The 15,440-nt window shown below is 38.4% G+C and overlaps 1 protein-coding gene across 1 annotated transcript in view; it reads right to left on the bottom strand.

The window, feature by feature from the left end:
* Ack (activated Cdc42 kinase) overlaps window positions 1-15,440 on the bottom strand; it is a 333,372-nt gene that overhangs the window by 139,552 nt on the left and 178,380 nt on the right. The gene's annotated exons all lie outside the window — the stretch shown is intronic.

Genomic DNA, 15,440 nt, shown 5'->3' on the forward strand with positions numbered 1-15,440 from the left:
CTGTAATTATTAGAAAAATCAGATTGGTGAATATTAAAGTGGCATGTAAAAAAATTAAAAAAAAAAAAAAAAAATAGAAATTAAAGAAAATTAATTCAGCATATAAATTTATATTTTCAAAAAAACAAAAACTGTCACTTTTCTGGTTACTTTTTAAAACTTGTGTGTATTTGCCCCAACACTAATAACATTTCGGTTTGAAATCTGATCAAAAACAAAGTTACCATTCACACAGGAAGGAGGGGCTTGAGCACCCAATAGGGATCTGACTTCCCCATGTGTCCAATCCAAAATTACAATACGTTTGGGTTTGAAAATACCTTATGGGAAAGGGGAAAGAAGGATGTGTGTGTGTGTGTGTGTGTGTGTGTGTGTGTGTGTGTGTGTGTGTGTGTGTGTGTGTGTGTGTGTGTGTGTGTGTGTGTGTGTGTGTAAAAAGGTAGCATGTAATTTATAATTATATAATAAAATGAATATTTTGCAAAATACTTTTACACCTTACACTTCTTGTAGAAAAATATGAAACAGCTTCTTAGATCTATAATATGAAAAAAATTACAATCTACTGTGAATTAATAAAAACTTAAATGGAAATTAATTAAATAATGAACATTTCAACCTAGTGGATATATAATCTGCCTTTAATTTCTTAAAGAATTACAGATGATTATCAAATGTTTTGTGGTCTTCCTCTACAACTTCTTCAGTGACTGTAAAGACAGCAGCAATTCTTGTAATTCTGTCTTTATAATACCATCAGCCAGAGCCAGAACTAGGGTGGGGCAAGTGGAGCTCCAGCCCCAGGCACAGCATTTTAAGAGCACACAGTTATTTATTTTAATATTGCTTCATTATTGATTTAATTATGGTCAAACCTCTGTCTAACGAACTTCTTTATAGCGAATTTTTTTTAAATTCCTTTTGCTAATTACATTTAAAATAGTTTCCGTAGAGAAAAGAAAATTTCCATATAATTTCTTAGGGGTAAAGGGAAGGGTTATTGCTTTCGTAAAGGCGACTACAATGGACTGAGACAGTATTTAAATTCTATACAGTGGGACCAACTGATGATGTTACCAACAGCAAATGCAAAATGGGAAGCATTCAAAGAACTTATCTTGGAAGCTACTAGGCTATACGTACTAACTAAGAAATATTGTTCAAGGTTTAGGCCTAAATGGATGTCAGATGAACTGATGAGGCATATGGCAGAGAAGAAACATGCATGGGATACATACAAATTAACACATGACACAGAAGCCTATGATAGATACAAGTTGATCTGTAACCAAGTTACAAAGGAGGTTAGGCAAGCGAAAGCAGATTACGAGAAATCTTTGGCAAGGGATGCAAAGAAAAACAGCAAAGAGTTCTTTACTTATGTAAACTCTAGAAGGAAGGGGATGAATCAGATTGGTCCACTTGATATCGATGGGTCAACTGTTGATGATCCTGCTCAGGTAGCTAACAAACTAAATGAATATTTTGCATCGACATTCACACATGAGGAGTTCTTTAGCGAGGGGAAAGCCAGAGGTGTATTCAACTCTAGCAGTAAGCTAGAGAATCTTGTAATAACTGAGAGTAAAGTGGAGGAGAAATTGTTGAAGATAAACACAAGAAAGGCACCCGGGGTGGATGGGATCTATCCAGTTATATTAAAGAGGCAGCAAAGGAAGTAAGCAAACCCTTAGTAATAATTATGAGAGCTTCTTTGGACTCAGGGGAGGTACCCACAGACTGGAGATGTGCAAATGTCACCCCAATTCACAAAGGAGGATCAAAGGCTGACACAAGTAATTATAGACCTGTGAGTTTAACTTCTGTTCCAGGAAAATTAATGGAGGCACTAGTTAAAGAAGCACTGCAGGATCATTTAGACAAGACTTCAGCTGTAGCTCGGACACAGCATGGTTTTGTTAAGGGGAAGTCTTGCCTGACCAATTTGATTGGATACTATGATGCAGTCACAAAGGAACTGGATGCAGGGAATAACTTTGATATTATATACTTGGATCTTAGAAAGGCTTTTGATACTGTTGCACATGGAAGACTGCTGCACAAATTGGAGCAGTGTGGCATTGGAGGCAAATTGCTGCTGTGGATAAAGGGGTGGCTGAGGGGGATAAGACAGAGAGTGGTAATCAATGGACACTGCTCGTCATGGACTAATGTTATTAGTGGAGTCCCTCAGGGCTCAGTGTTGAGTCCATTATTGTTTTCTGTATTCATAAATGATATAGATGAGGGTATATCAAGCTTAATGTCGAAGTTTGCAGACGATACAAAGGTAGGCAGGGTTGTCAAGGACACTACTGACACTATGCTGCTGCAACAGGATCTGGAAAGGTTGAGCAGATGGGCTGAGAGGTGGCAAATGAAGTTTAACACTGACAAATGTAAAGTACTACACATGGGAAACAGCAACCCCAGAGCAACATATCAACTCTGTGGTATGACACTGACAGTGGTAGAGAATGAAAGGGACCTGGGGGTGGTTGTGCAGGCAGATATGAAGTTCTCTGAGCAGTGCAGAGAGGCTGCAAGAGTAGCTCATGGTGTATTGTCAATGATATATAGGAATTTTTCTAGCAGGGATAAGGATGTGATTATTCCCTTGTATAAGGCAATGGTCAGGCCACACCTAGAGCACTGTATACAGGTCTGGAGGCCTCATTTCAAGAAGGATGTAGAGCTGCTGGAACGAGTACAAGAGAAGGGCAACAAGATTAGTGAATGGAACAAAGGGGTGCTCTTATGAAGAAAGGCTTAAGTTTTGCAAATTACAGTGTCTGGAGACTAGGCACCAGCGAGGTGATCTGATAGAGGTGTATAAAGCCTTGAATGGCTTGAGCATGCTCAATGCTGATGGGATTCTTCCTCTCGCTCAGAATAATCACTTGAGAGGGCTTAAATTCAAACTGAGGAAAGACAGATGTAGGATAGACGTGCGGAAATTTGCCTTTAGCCAGCGGGTGGTTGGTTGGTGGAACAGACTTCCATCCCTTGTCGTGGAAGTTGATAGCCTAAATAAGTTTAAGGCTCAGCTGGACAGATATTTTGAACGAACAGAGGGGTGAAGTGGAAGTGGTTTTTTTTTTTTTTTTTTTTGGCTGATGCTGCATAAGCTTGCTTTCTTGCATCAAATGCCTCTACTATTGCTAATGCTAATGAACGGATTACAAGACACAACTTTGTAAGCATTTTTCCCACCTCTGGCCTTTAGGCAATCAGAAAGTGCAAATTGAGGGTTAAAGGGATTACCATTCAGCAATGTAAGTGGTGCCCTTAAAACGTGTGCAGCTATTTATCCCACATACTGAGCTAGTCGACTGGTTTTTACAACCAGTCAGAAGATTAAGGGTCTTCCTGAAACAGACAATAGCCTCTGGTCAACCTGTGTTCTTTGTTTATAATAAAAATAAAAATTTTATTAAAGGAAATACTGAACTACATTATCTTTGTTCATGCTACATCAGATTTCAGAAATTGTGGTTTTGTGAGAGCGAAAAAAATTATAAATTCTGGATTTATAATCACTTAAGGAAAAAATTATCAGGGTGGAACAGTGTTTCACAAATTTCGAAAATAACAGAGAAACTCCAATTAAAAATTTCTATAAAGCACAGCTCGTTTTGTGACATCACACTTTGAGCCTTTTGGTATGTCCTTCAAAAGCAATTTTAACAAAGAAATAAAAATGGAGACTGATTTTAAAAACTATTCTGGATGCAATATTATTTTGTGCAAAAAAAAATCTTGCATTAAGAGGTTCAAATGAGATAATTGGGAATCTGAAAGCTGAAATATTCCTCAATATTATTGAACTTATAAGTCATTATAATAAAGAACTTGCAGCACAAATTTCAAATCATCAAGAAGGAACTGTGAATTATTTATCACATAAAACTTGAACTTATAAGTCATTATAATAAAGAACTTGCAGCACAAATTTCAAATCATCAAGAAGGAACTGTGAATTATTTATCACATAAAACTGAAGACGAATTTATACGTTTAATTGGAAATAAAATTGGGACGAGTATTATTTCAAAAATTAAAAAAAGTAAGTACTTCTCTTGTTAATTGATTGCACACCCTATTTACCACATCCCGAACAAATGTCCCAAATAATTAGATATATGCAAATTATAGATGGAAAAAATCACTAGAAGAGTTTCATTAATTTTCTAGAAAGGTCTCATAATTACGGCTAAGGATTTGCTTACCTTCTTTGCTTCCTCACTTAATATAACTGGAGTATTTATCCCTTAATATAGCTAAAGATAAAGATAAGGCACTACGGGTGCCTTTATGTTTAACTTCAACAATTTCTCTTCCACTTTTGTGGCAGATATTACAAAAGCATTTGCTCCCTGTTAGACTTTGATAAACTTCTGGCATTCACTTCCCTAAAGAATTCCTCATGTGTAATGTAGTTTCAAAATACCTATTCAGTTTGTCAGCAGCCCTGAGAAGGATCATCAACAGATAAACCATCGATATCAAGGACCAATTTGATTCACTCTCCCTTCCTTCAAGTGTTTACATTAATAACGAATGTCTTTCCTGTTTTTCTTTGCATCCCCTGCCAAAGATTTCTCATAATCTGCCTTAGCTTGACTAACTCTCATTGTAACTTGATTACCAGCTGGTTTATATCTACCATAGGCTTCTGTTTCACACATGATAATTTATACGCATTCCATGCATTTTCCTTCTTTTCCATTAGTCTCATTAGTTCATTTGACATCCATTTAGGTCTAAGACAAACAGTATTTGTTAGTTGATATGAAAAGCCTAGAATGGGAAGCATTTCCTTGTATGCTTCCCATATAGAATTTGCTGATAACTCCCACTGTATAGAATTTAAAAACTATCTAAGAACACTGTAGTCCCCTTTAAGAAAGCAAAACCCTTCTCTTTACCCTTGATAGTAGTTACATCTTTAAATAAATCCCACATCAATACACTGGATTTATAATTATATAATAAAATGAATATTTTGCAAAATACTTTTACACCTTACACTTCTTGTAGAAAAATATGAAACAGCTTCTTAGATCTATAATATGAAAAAAATTACAATCTACTGTAAATTAAGAAAAACTTAAATGAAAATTAATTAAATAATGAACATTTCAACCTAGTGGATATATATACCATTTGGTGGCAGTGATCACACTGCCACCAGATGGTATATATATCCACTTTTATCTGCAGATTCTTAATGCATGAATCACTGTTGATGATCAGATCAAGAGTATTACTTTCTCTTGTTGCCTCTCTAACATGCTGCTAAAGAAAAAAAGTCATCCAATAAGCCCACAAACGTTTGCTAGTACGCGTTTGTGTGAGTGCCAACCCACAAGTTCCAGACAATGGGTACATTGGTCTCCGACAGTTTTTAAATTCTGTACAGTGGGATCAACTGACGATGTTACCAACAGTAAATTCTAAGTGGGAAGCGTTCAAGGAATTAATCGTGGATGCTACTAAAAGTTTCATAACCATATTAAGAAATATGGTTATCTAATGAACTAATGAGACTCGTAACAGGGAAGAAAAATGCATGGGATGCATATAAATTATCAAGCAACTCAGAAGCCTATGGCAGATGTAAGCTAGTCTGTAATCAGGTCACAAAGGAGGTTAGGCAGGCGAAGGCAGATTACGAGAAATCCTTGGCAAAAGATGCTAAGAAAAACAGCAAGGATTTCTTTACTTATATAAACTCAAAAAGGAAGGGGATGAATCTGATTGGTCCACTTGACATCGATGGTTCGACTGTTGATGATCCTGCTCAGATAGCAAAAAAATTAATGAGTATTTTGCATCTACATTCACACATGAGAAATTAAGGTTTGAAAATGGCAGAAGGTTATCAAATTGTAGCAGGACACTTAATGATTTTGTAATAACTGAAAGCAAAGTGGAGGAGAAATTGTTGAAGTTAAACCTAAGAAAAGCACCTGGGGCGGATGGGATCTATCCAATTATATTAAAGGAGGCGGCAAAGCAACTAAGCAAACCCTTAGCCATAATTATGAGTGCATCCTTGGATTCAGGGGTGGTCCCCACGGACTGGAGATGTGCAAATGTATCCCCAATTCACAAAGGGGGATTGAAGACTGACACGAGTAATTACAGACCAGTTAGTTTAACTTCTGTTCCGGGTAAAATAATGGAGTCACTGGTTAAAGATGCATTGAAGGATCATCTTCACAAGACTGCAGCAATAATTCAGAAACAACATGGGTTTGTTAAGGGAAAGTCTTGTCTGACAAATTTGATAGGATATTATGATGTGGTTACAAAGGAACTGGATGCAAAAAATAATTCTGATATCATATATTTGGATTTCAGGAAAGCTTTTGACACTGTTGGGCATGGAAGACTATTACAAATTGGAGCAGAATGGTATTAAGGGTAAGTTGCTACAATGGATAAAAGGATGGTTAAGTGAGAGAAGACAGAGGGTGGTAATCAATGGGTGCTGCTCTTCGTGGACTAATGTTATTTGTGGAGTCCCACAGGGTTCGGTGTTGGGTCCACTGTTGTTTTGTATATTTATCAATGATATTAATGAAGGTATATCAGGCTTAATGTCGAAGTTTGCAGATGGTTGGCAGGGTTGTTAATGACAGTAATGGCAATGTGCTACTGCAACAGGATCTAGATAATTTGGGCAGATGGGCTAAGAAGTGGCAACTGAAGTTTAACCTTGACAAATGCAAAGTACTGCATATAGGTAGAAGTAACCCCAGAGAAACGTACCAACGGTGTGGTACTACACTTAAGGTGGTAGAAAATGAAAAAGACCTGGGAGTAATTGTGCAGTCAGATATGAAGTTTTCTGAGCAATGCAGACAGGCTGCCAGGGCAGGTCATGGGGTTTTGTCAATGATATATAGGAATTTTGCTAGCAGGGAGAAGGAGGTGATTGTCCCTCTGTATAAGGCAATGGTCAGGCCACGCCTTGAGTACTGCGTACAGGTCTGGAGGCCTCATTTTAGGAAGGATGTAGATTTACTTGAGCGTGTACAGAGAAGGGCAACAAGATTGGTGAGGGGAATGAAGGGATCCTCTTACCAAGAGAGGCTTAAGTTTTGCAAATTGCAGTGGCTGGAGACTAGGCACCTCCGCAGTGATCTGATTGAGGTATATAAGGCCTTGAATGGGTTGAGCACGCTGAATTCTGATGGTATCCTTCCACTTGTTCAGATTATGAACCTAAGGGGGCATAAATTCAAATTAAGAAAAGACAGATGTAGAATAGATGTGCGGAAATTTGCCTTTAGCCAGCGGGTGGTTAATTGCTGGAACAAACTCCCATCAGCCAAGCTGTACTTGCTACCTGGGAGTCTAAAACGCTGATGGAACTGATATTCAAGTGACACTCAAGTCAAGTGGACCCATTTTCGGCAAAGTCCAGACAGTCTGTGACAGCCAAATCCTCTGCTTGCACCTTCACGATGGTGGGACTATTAGTAATCCTGGGTATAACCTCCATGCACAAGTACATGGTGGGTGACCACCCAGGTGTGAACCAACGTAAGCAGGGGTCGAGGTGTGGCCCCCAGACCAGATGGAGGAACGCCGCCCCTCTATGTTACCAGGCAGTACTAGGTGGTAGATGACTGTCATCAACTGGTGAAATACCACCACTTTGCTTATTGGAGGCTTGAAGTGGTGGAACCCATGTTTAGTCTCTAAGAGCTAGTCAACCTTTCCCTATCTCTTCCATCATGCAGTATGATTGATGACTTTTGAGGTTATGATGAACGTCGTGGCGAGATCCAATATTCCTTACATTTCGAGGGTACAGCTCTAAAACGGTGTTTGCAGGCCGGCCGCTAGTTAGTACACTGGACCGAACCTAATGGTAACTCTCTAGGAAGCTTCCGGATCAGCTAGTGTATAATCTTGCTACCTCTACTCTGCCAGATAGTGACTGGAGGGAGTCCGAGTAGTGTGTATGCGGGGAGCATTGTCGAGGCCACGTTATGTCAAGGATTTGGGTATATTCTTACCACATGTACGGCATATCCAAAAATTTCATTACTTCATACAGCACGTCCCACCTATGTTTTCTTACTATTGAATACACCATGAATTGTCAAACTAATAGAGCAAGCTTATCTGCGAAAAGATCTAAACCTCCCAAGGACTTCCTAATTCATTTCACAAATATACGTGGTTTCAATTCTAATCTCAACGATGTCCATTTCCACTTGCAGTCTGCCAAACCCCATGTACTTTTTCTGACAGAATCTCAGTTATCGGTTGATTCATCTACTGCTCATCTCAGATGCCCAAATTATTCGCTGTATGATTCCTTTCGCCTCAAAGGTGGTACTTGTGCATATGTCCGTTCTGATATTCCCTGTCAGAGACTTGGCAATTTGGAATCTCCACTCTTTGATCTTCTCTGGCTTAAAATCTCTCTACCTCATTGTGTCAAATTCATCTGTTGTCTCTACCATTCTCCCAACTCCACTAATCACTTGGAGCTCTTTGACTTCCTCTCTATGCAACTTGACTTTCTCCAGTCCAACTTTCCTAACAGTGAAGTAATTTTCCTTGGTGATTCTAATGTTCACAACTCCAGCTGGCTTCCGTTTTCTAGTGACACTGACTCAGCAGGTCGAGATGCTGAGGCTTTTGCAATTACTAATGACCTAGCACAGATTGTTCATTTACCTACAAGAATACCAGACAATCCTAATCATACAACCAATACGCTTGATCTTTCTCTCACAAACAACCCTTCTAAGTATACAGTCAAAGTGAGAGGTCCTTTAGGCACTTCAGATCACAACTTGGTGTTTGTCTCTTCTCCAATGGACCCTTTATCTCATGGCTATTCCCAACCACGTGTTGTTTGGCATTACAAGAATGCAAAATGGGATGACCTGCGAGACTTCTTTTCTTCTTTTCCTTGGTCGGATTACTGTTTCAAAACTTCTGATGTCAACGTTTGCTCAGATCTTGTCAGTGAAATTATTCTTGCAGGAATGGAATCCTTTATCCCACACTCCACTTTAAAATCTCGTCCTTTATCTAAACCTTGGTTTTCCAATAAATGTGCTAAGGCTGTCCAAGAGAAGAATGTTGCATATCGTAATTGGCTTGTTTCTAATTCTTCAGTTTCATTTTCTGCCTACACCAAAGCTCGCAACAGTTGTAAAGCAGTTATTAATGACTCCAAACTAGAGTTTGAACAGGCTAAGAGTAGAAAACTTGCTTCTTGCCCTAATGGTAGCCGAGCATTCTGATCTCTTGCCAAAGCTATTGGCCGCAACTTTTGCCCATCTTTGCTCCCACCTCTGTCCAAATACAGATGGTTCTGTTGCCACTTCAGCCAAGGATAAAGCTGACCTGCTAGCATCCCATTTTTCTTCCAGCTCATGTATTAATGATCTTGGTAAAACACCTCCCACCATTCCCAACACGCTCCATTCAATGCCTCCTGTGGTCTTCTGTCAAAAGGATATCAGAAGGATTTTGATGAATCTTGATGCTACGAAAGCTCCAGGTCCTGATGGTATTTCTCCACTTGTTCTCAAAACCTGTGCTCCTGAACTTACTCCTATTTTTGCCGCCTTTTTTCACTTTCTTATTCCAAAGGTGTTTTTCCTTCTGCTTGGAAATTTGCTCATATCCAGCCAGTTCCTAAAAAGGGTAACAAATCCCTCCCATCCAATTATCATCCCATTGCAATTACTTCTACTCTTTCTAAAGTAATGAAGAAATCAATTAACCGCCAACTCTTAAACTACCTAGAAACCTTCCGTCTGATCAACGATCACCAGTATGGATTCCGTCAGTGTCGATCCACTGGAGATATTCTGGCTTATGTTACCCATTTATGGACTAATTCAATGGAAAGGTTCGGTGAAACACAAGTAGTTGCTCTTGACATCTCAAAGGCTTTTGATCGTGTTTGGCATAAAGGTCTTCTAAACAAGCTTCTATCTTATGGTTTGCCAACTGTTTTTAATAATTGGTTATCCAGTTTTCTCTCTGATCGCTCACTGAGGGTGATGGTAGATGGCTCTCTGTCTTCTAACTTCTCCACTAATGCCGGTGTCACCCAAGGTTCAGTTCTTTCCCCCACTCTTTTCCTCTTGTATATCAATGACCTTCTTTCATTGACTGGAAATCCTATCCATAGTTTTGCCAATGATAGCACATTGCATTCAACTTTCCATTTTGAGAAACCTTGTCCTGCTCAATCAGCTTCAACTTCTTGAAAATCTGCTACCAATTCCTTAAATGCCGATCTTCAGGTAATTCTCCAGTGGGGCAAAGACAACTTAGTTGATTTCAACCCTTCTAAAACTCAGTCTTGTCTTATATCTCGCAAAAAGGATTCTTCTACTCCTATGCTTATCTTTAGTGACACTCCGATTTCTAGGCAAAATGATATATCTCTCTTTGGGGATTACCCTGACTTCTAATCTCTCTTGGCACAAGCACATTACAAATATTGCTTCCTCTGCATCTAAAAAACTTGGTTTTCTCTTTCGCTCTCGCCGTTACTTTTCTTCCAAACAGCTGCTCACTCTTTATAAATCGCAAAACCGCCCTGCCATGGAATATTGTTCCCACATCTGGGGTAGTGCCCCCAAAACCTCTCTCAGGCTTCTTGATTCCATTCAGAAGAGGGCAGTTAGGTTAATTAATGATTCATCTCTAACAGAGTCTCTCCACTCGCTTTCTCATAGATGCACTGTTTCTGCTGCATGCCTCTTCTACGGATACTTCCATGGGCACTGTTCTTCTGAATTGGCTTCTATAATTCCCACTTTCTCTCTCTCTTTCAAAACAGACCGAACACGTGCCGCCACCAGCCAACATCCATTTACTGTCCAACTTGAAACCCACAGAACCAACTTTTCATCTTCCTCATTTATTCATTCAACTGCCGTTTTCTGGAACAACCTTCCTTCATACGTATTTCCTGAAAATTACAATCTACAGAAGTTCAAGTCCAATGTGAACAAATATCTTCTTTCGTCTTCTTAACCTCAAACCCAGGCACGGTACTAAGTACTATAGGTTCTAATACGTCTCGTGTTTGGGGGTTCACATAAAAAAAAAAAAAAATCTGTCGTTGTGGAAGTTGACAGGTTAAATAAATTTAAGGAGGAACTGGAAAGGCATTTGTAGGGAATGGTGAATGGTGTGATTTTTGTATTTTATTTTATTTATTTATTTATTATTATTATTTTTTTTTTTTTTTTTATTTATTTTTTATTTATTTATTTTTTTGTCTGATGCTGCATAAGCTCATACAGTTGCTTTCTTGCATCACATGCCACTAGTACTACTACAATATCTGGAAAGTTAAAATCCCCATTATAAGACATTCTCATTTAATGGCCCACTATTTATTGGGACAGTTTCGTTGTACTCATCAAGGTCATTAGGTCTATAACACACTTCTACTCTTATATTTACTTACCCAGTGGTTGTCACACTGAGCTGACCCATCATTACACTGGCCACCCATGTCAACTGAAAGCACAGCCTTAGATTTTATCTGTTAGCATAACTCTTCCCCCTCCTATCCTGTCTATTCTTTCTGTGCACATTGTACTCACCCCCCTCCAGGGGCTCACATCTGGTATGGGCTTGGCACACCCAGGGTCCTGAGCTGGATATCATCATTCTTCTCTTTCTTGGTGATTCCTTTCTACTTCTCTCTCTCTCTCTCAGGGTAATAGGGAATTTTTTTTTTTGGCCAGTGCAGCATAAGCCACAGGCTTCCTTGCACCATATGGCTAATAATAATAATATTCAAATTCTATATGCCTTATATCTGAGTGACTGCATCTCTGATATTTCCACAATGTCTACGTTTAATGGCTTAACTGGCACTTCAAATTCATCAAATTTGTTTACTATGCTCCTAGCATTGGTGTAAATGTAAGTATACATGCACTTGTTCTTACTCCGTGTTGCCCTAATGCAGTCTATTTATTTACTTGTTCCATGATGACCCACAGCTGGCCTTGAAATTCCTGCTTGCTTTCCAGGCTGCTGTACATTTCAGTAGAAGCAGCATAAGGATCACTTTCAGCACTGCATGCGGCTATTGTTAATCTATTAGCCTGTGTATGCCCCTCCCCCAAGCTAACAATTTCAATAATAGTGTCCACACTATCATTGAAATTGTCCACACTTCAGTATTTACTGTCCACCCAGTTGGACTGGGTGGACAGTAAATACTGAAGATCTTCAGAGCAAAGCCATTGACATGCACAATAATGGCAATATCATCAAAATTATTTGAGGTTTAGGGAGAGAAGCACATGGAAAGACTTGACTCATTCATCTTCAAGCCTGAGTAACGTTCCTTAAGCTCAGTGTTCTCCATATGCAGCTTTCTGATGAATTCCTGATTCCAATGCAGGGAGAGAAGCTTCAATTTTCTGGCAGGTAGCACAGAAGAGAAGTTGGGGGGAACAGCTCAACATGAATACTAGTGTTAATTTTAGAGAAGAAAGTCTGGGCTGGAGTGATTTTGGGAGGAGAGTGTTGTTGTTGTTGTTGATAAGGGGTTTGATGGTGCATAAGCTACTTTGGTTATAATGCACCTATTCATTTATTATAAAAAGAAATGAGAAAGTTTCATAAATTCAGAATTGATTAAAAAGTCCAGTTTGCTTTAAGAAGTTGAAAAATTTGGAAATATCTGCATCATCTCCAATGAGATTCTCTAAAGTTATTGGTCTACCAAGATTAACCAGTGATAGCAGGGTTGAAGTTCTGTCTTGTTCATAGTAAGGGCAGTCAATGAGAATGTGTTTAATACTAAGATTTATATTACAAAGTGGACACTGTGGTGGGTCATTCCGTGAGTAAATAAAGGTGGGTCAGATAAGTATGACCTATTCTTACCCTTGAAAGGACTACTTTTTCTCGTCTTGATGTGTGGACACTGGAGTGCCAAATTTTTGGATCATGTTTAAATTGAAAGAGTTTATTATTAATTTGAGAGCGCCATATTACTGTCCATTTTGACAGGCATGCAGCCTGAACGGTTAATGCATAGTCTGATGCATTAACCATTTGGATTTTTTGTTGGATAAGTTGGATTTTTTGCCAGTGTTTATCAGCCTGTTCATTGCCCAAAATGCCAGAATGAGCTGGAATCGAGCAGAAGGTGATCAGTTGATGGCATTCTTCAATTTGTAGTAATATGCTTTTTATTTCGTCTAGAACAGGGTGTACTTTATCTAAGGAGTCACATAAAGCCAAGACTGAGCTGAGGGAATCAGTGTAAATAACATATTTTAAAGCACAGTCAGAAGAGAGATTTTGTAAAGCTAGTTTGATTGCATATAACTCAGCTGAGAAGATACTGAATTCAGATGGCAAGGATGCTAAAATAACAGTATTTGAAAACACTGCAGCCGCTCCAACGTTTGAATTAGATTTAGAGCCGTCTGTATAAATTGGAGAAAGGGAGGAGAGTGATGAAGACATGAGAGGGAAATGTGAGTCTGGGGAAAGGGAGGGGAGGTGAACTGGTTAAGTGGGGTTGCCATGAAAAATTTGAGATATTTTCTGAGATATTCTCGGATTTTTTGCAGGTAATGCACTGCCATTTCAAGAGATTAGAAGAGCTCTGGCATTTTAAATTACTACAAATTTCACAAAATATTTAATGGCAGGTGCCTGTCATTAAATATTTACAGGTAAGCAAGATGTGTCACCGATGCAGATAAGGGTACTTAGTATAGAAAGACAAAAGCATTGATTAGCTTTAAGAATGCCTTCATTGTGATTAGCGTACAGACAGGAGTCCAGTTACTTGTTAAGTTTAGGACATGATGAATGGTGACCTTAACCTATGTTCAAATGACGTGCCTTTGTACACATCAGCCATCCTCAATGACAGAAATTTTTTGGAATTCCAAAAGAAATCACTATAAAGTCACCGAATTTTTTTGATGAACAGAGGGACAGTTGGAAGTATTAAACCATTAATATTATTTACAAAATCAAAATTTTAGGAGTCACTGCAAGTTTAAGCAGAAGCACTGAAACAGAAGACTAACACCAACTGAACACTCATGTAAAGCAGTATTTTGATTCTGATGGCAAACGTAGGATGCTTTTCATCATTTAAAGGCTAAGAGACTAGATGTGGTAGAATATGTTCAGAATATCCCCCAGGTTTTGTTTTGTTTTGATTTTTTTTTTTTTTTCTGTTGCACATTCAGCATTTGACCACCATGGTTTGGGAAATGGTGGAAACCATGTACATATTTTTGGAAATACAATTGCAGCTCCATAGGCAACATTTTCTGTGACATGTGTCACTGTCTCAAAGACAGGTTCCTGACTGACTGTAATGATGTCAAACACTGTTATGTTGGAAGGCATTCCCAGTGAGCCTGATCAATCTTTCACTGGGATAACCTAAAAGGAACAAACTGTCTCGCACTAAGAAATGGTATCACAATGTGATTTTAATATACACCTTGTGCATATATGAGGCTAGTGGGAGTCAGAAGTGTTCAAAGCAGCTAAGTGGATTTTCTTATTTATTGATTTGAAATTATTGTTTTTCTAAAACTGTTGATTTAAATTTAGTAGTATAGCATTATTTTGTGATTTTCTGATTAATCTGGTACAATTACTCGGCCTTGTAATTGCATAAAAGTATCGGTAAGGGAATCAAATCCACGTGTTACAAGTTGCAGCTCCACTGAACAAGAAGTTTTTTAGCCATATTTAGCCACTTTATTGACCAATTGTTACATCAAATTATTTTCTATAAGTAGCTTAGAGACCTTAGTTTATTCTGAATTGAGACATTGAGATTTAGAAGTTAATTAATACTTAAGTGTCCGTAAATTTACCGTTCGTAACTTGCCGCCATTGTTATACGACACAACATTATATCCCGAACTAGACAGCGTAAGTTAGTATAGTATAGTATATAATATAATATAATATTGTCAATTAATCAGTAAAATCTATTAATATGGTTAAACTTCATTGTCAATTAAATTGTACTTTTAACTAAATACATATAACGAATTAGATTAAAAACGTAACATAATTAGTTAATACATAACTTGATACGGAGGTTATATAAACGGAACTCGTAGATAATACTCAATACTGAAAAATATATATAGCTTTATAACTGTGTTGGGATACAAGTTTAGGATTATAATTTTGAACTGAAATTGAAATTTTATTGAAATTAAATCAAAATCATGACTCAGACCAGAGCAGCAAAGCAAAAGGCTCAAGCTAATGGGAGTGCTGTGGCTCAGGGGAGAACTGAGGGGGGGCAGTTGCCCTCTGAATCACAGCCTTTTAAAATGCACTGCTTGCATGATGTTTGTGGAGCATTCGGGTATGTACGGGACATGATATTGCCATGGACGATGTCTTTGTGCATGCACGATGCA

Source organism: Mastigoproctus giganteus, chromosome 9 (genome assembly GCF_048544385.1).
Source record: "Mastigoproctus giganteus isolate SK-2022 chromosome 9, ASM4854438v1, whole genome shotgun sequence".
NCBI classification, from domain to species: Eukaryota; Metazoa; Arthropoda; class Arachnida; order Uropygi; family Thelyphonidae; genus Mastigoproctus; species Mastigoproctus giganteus.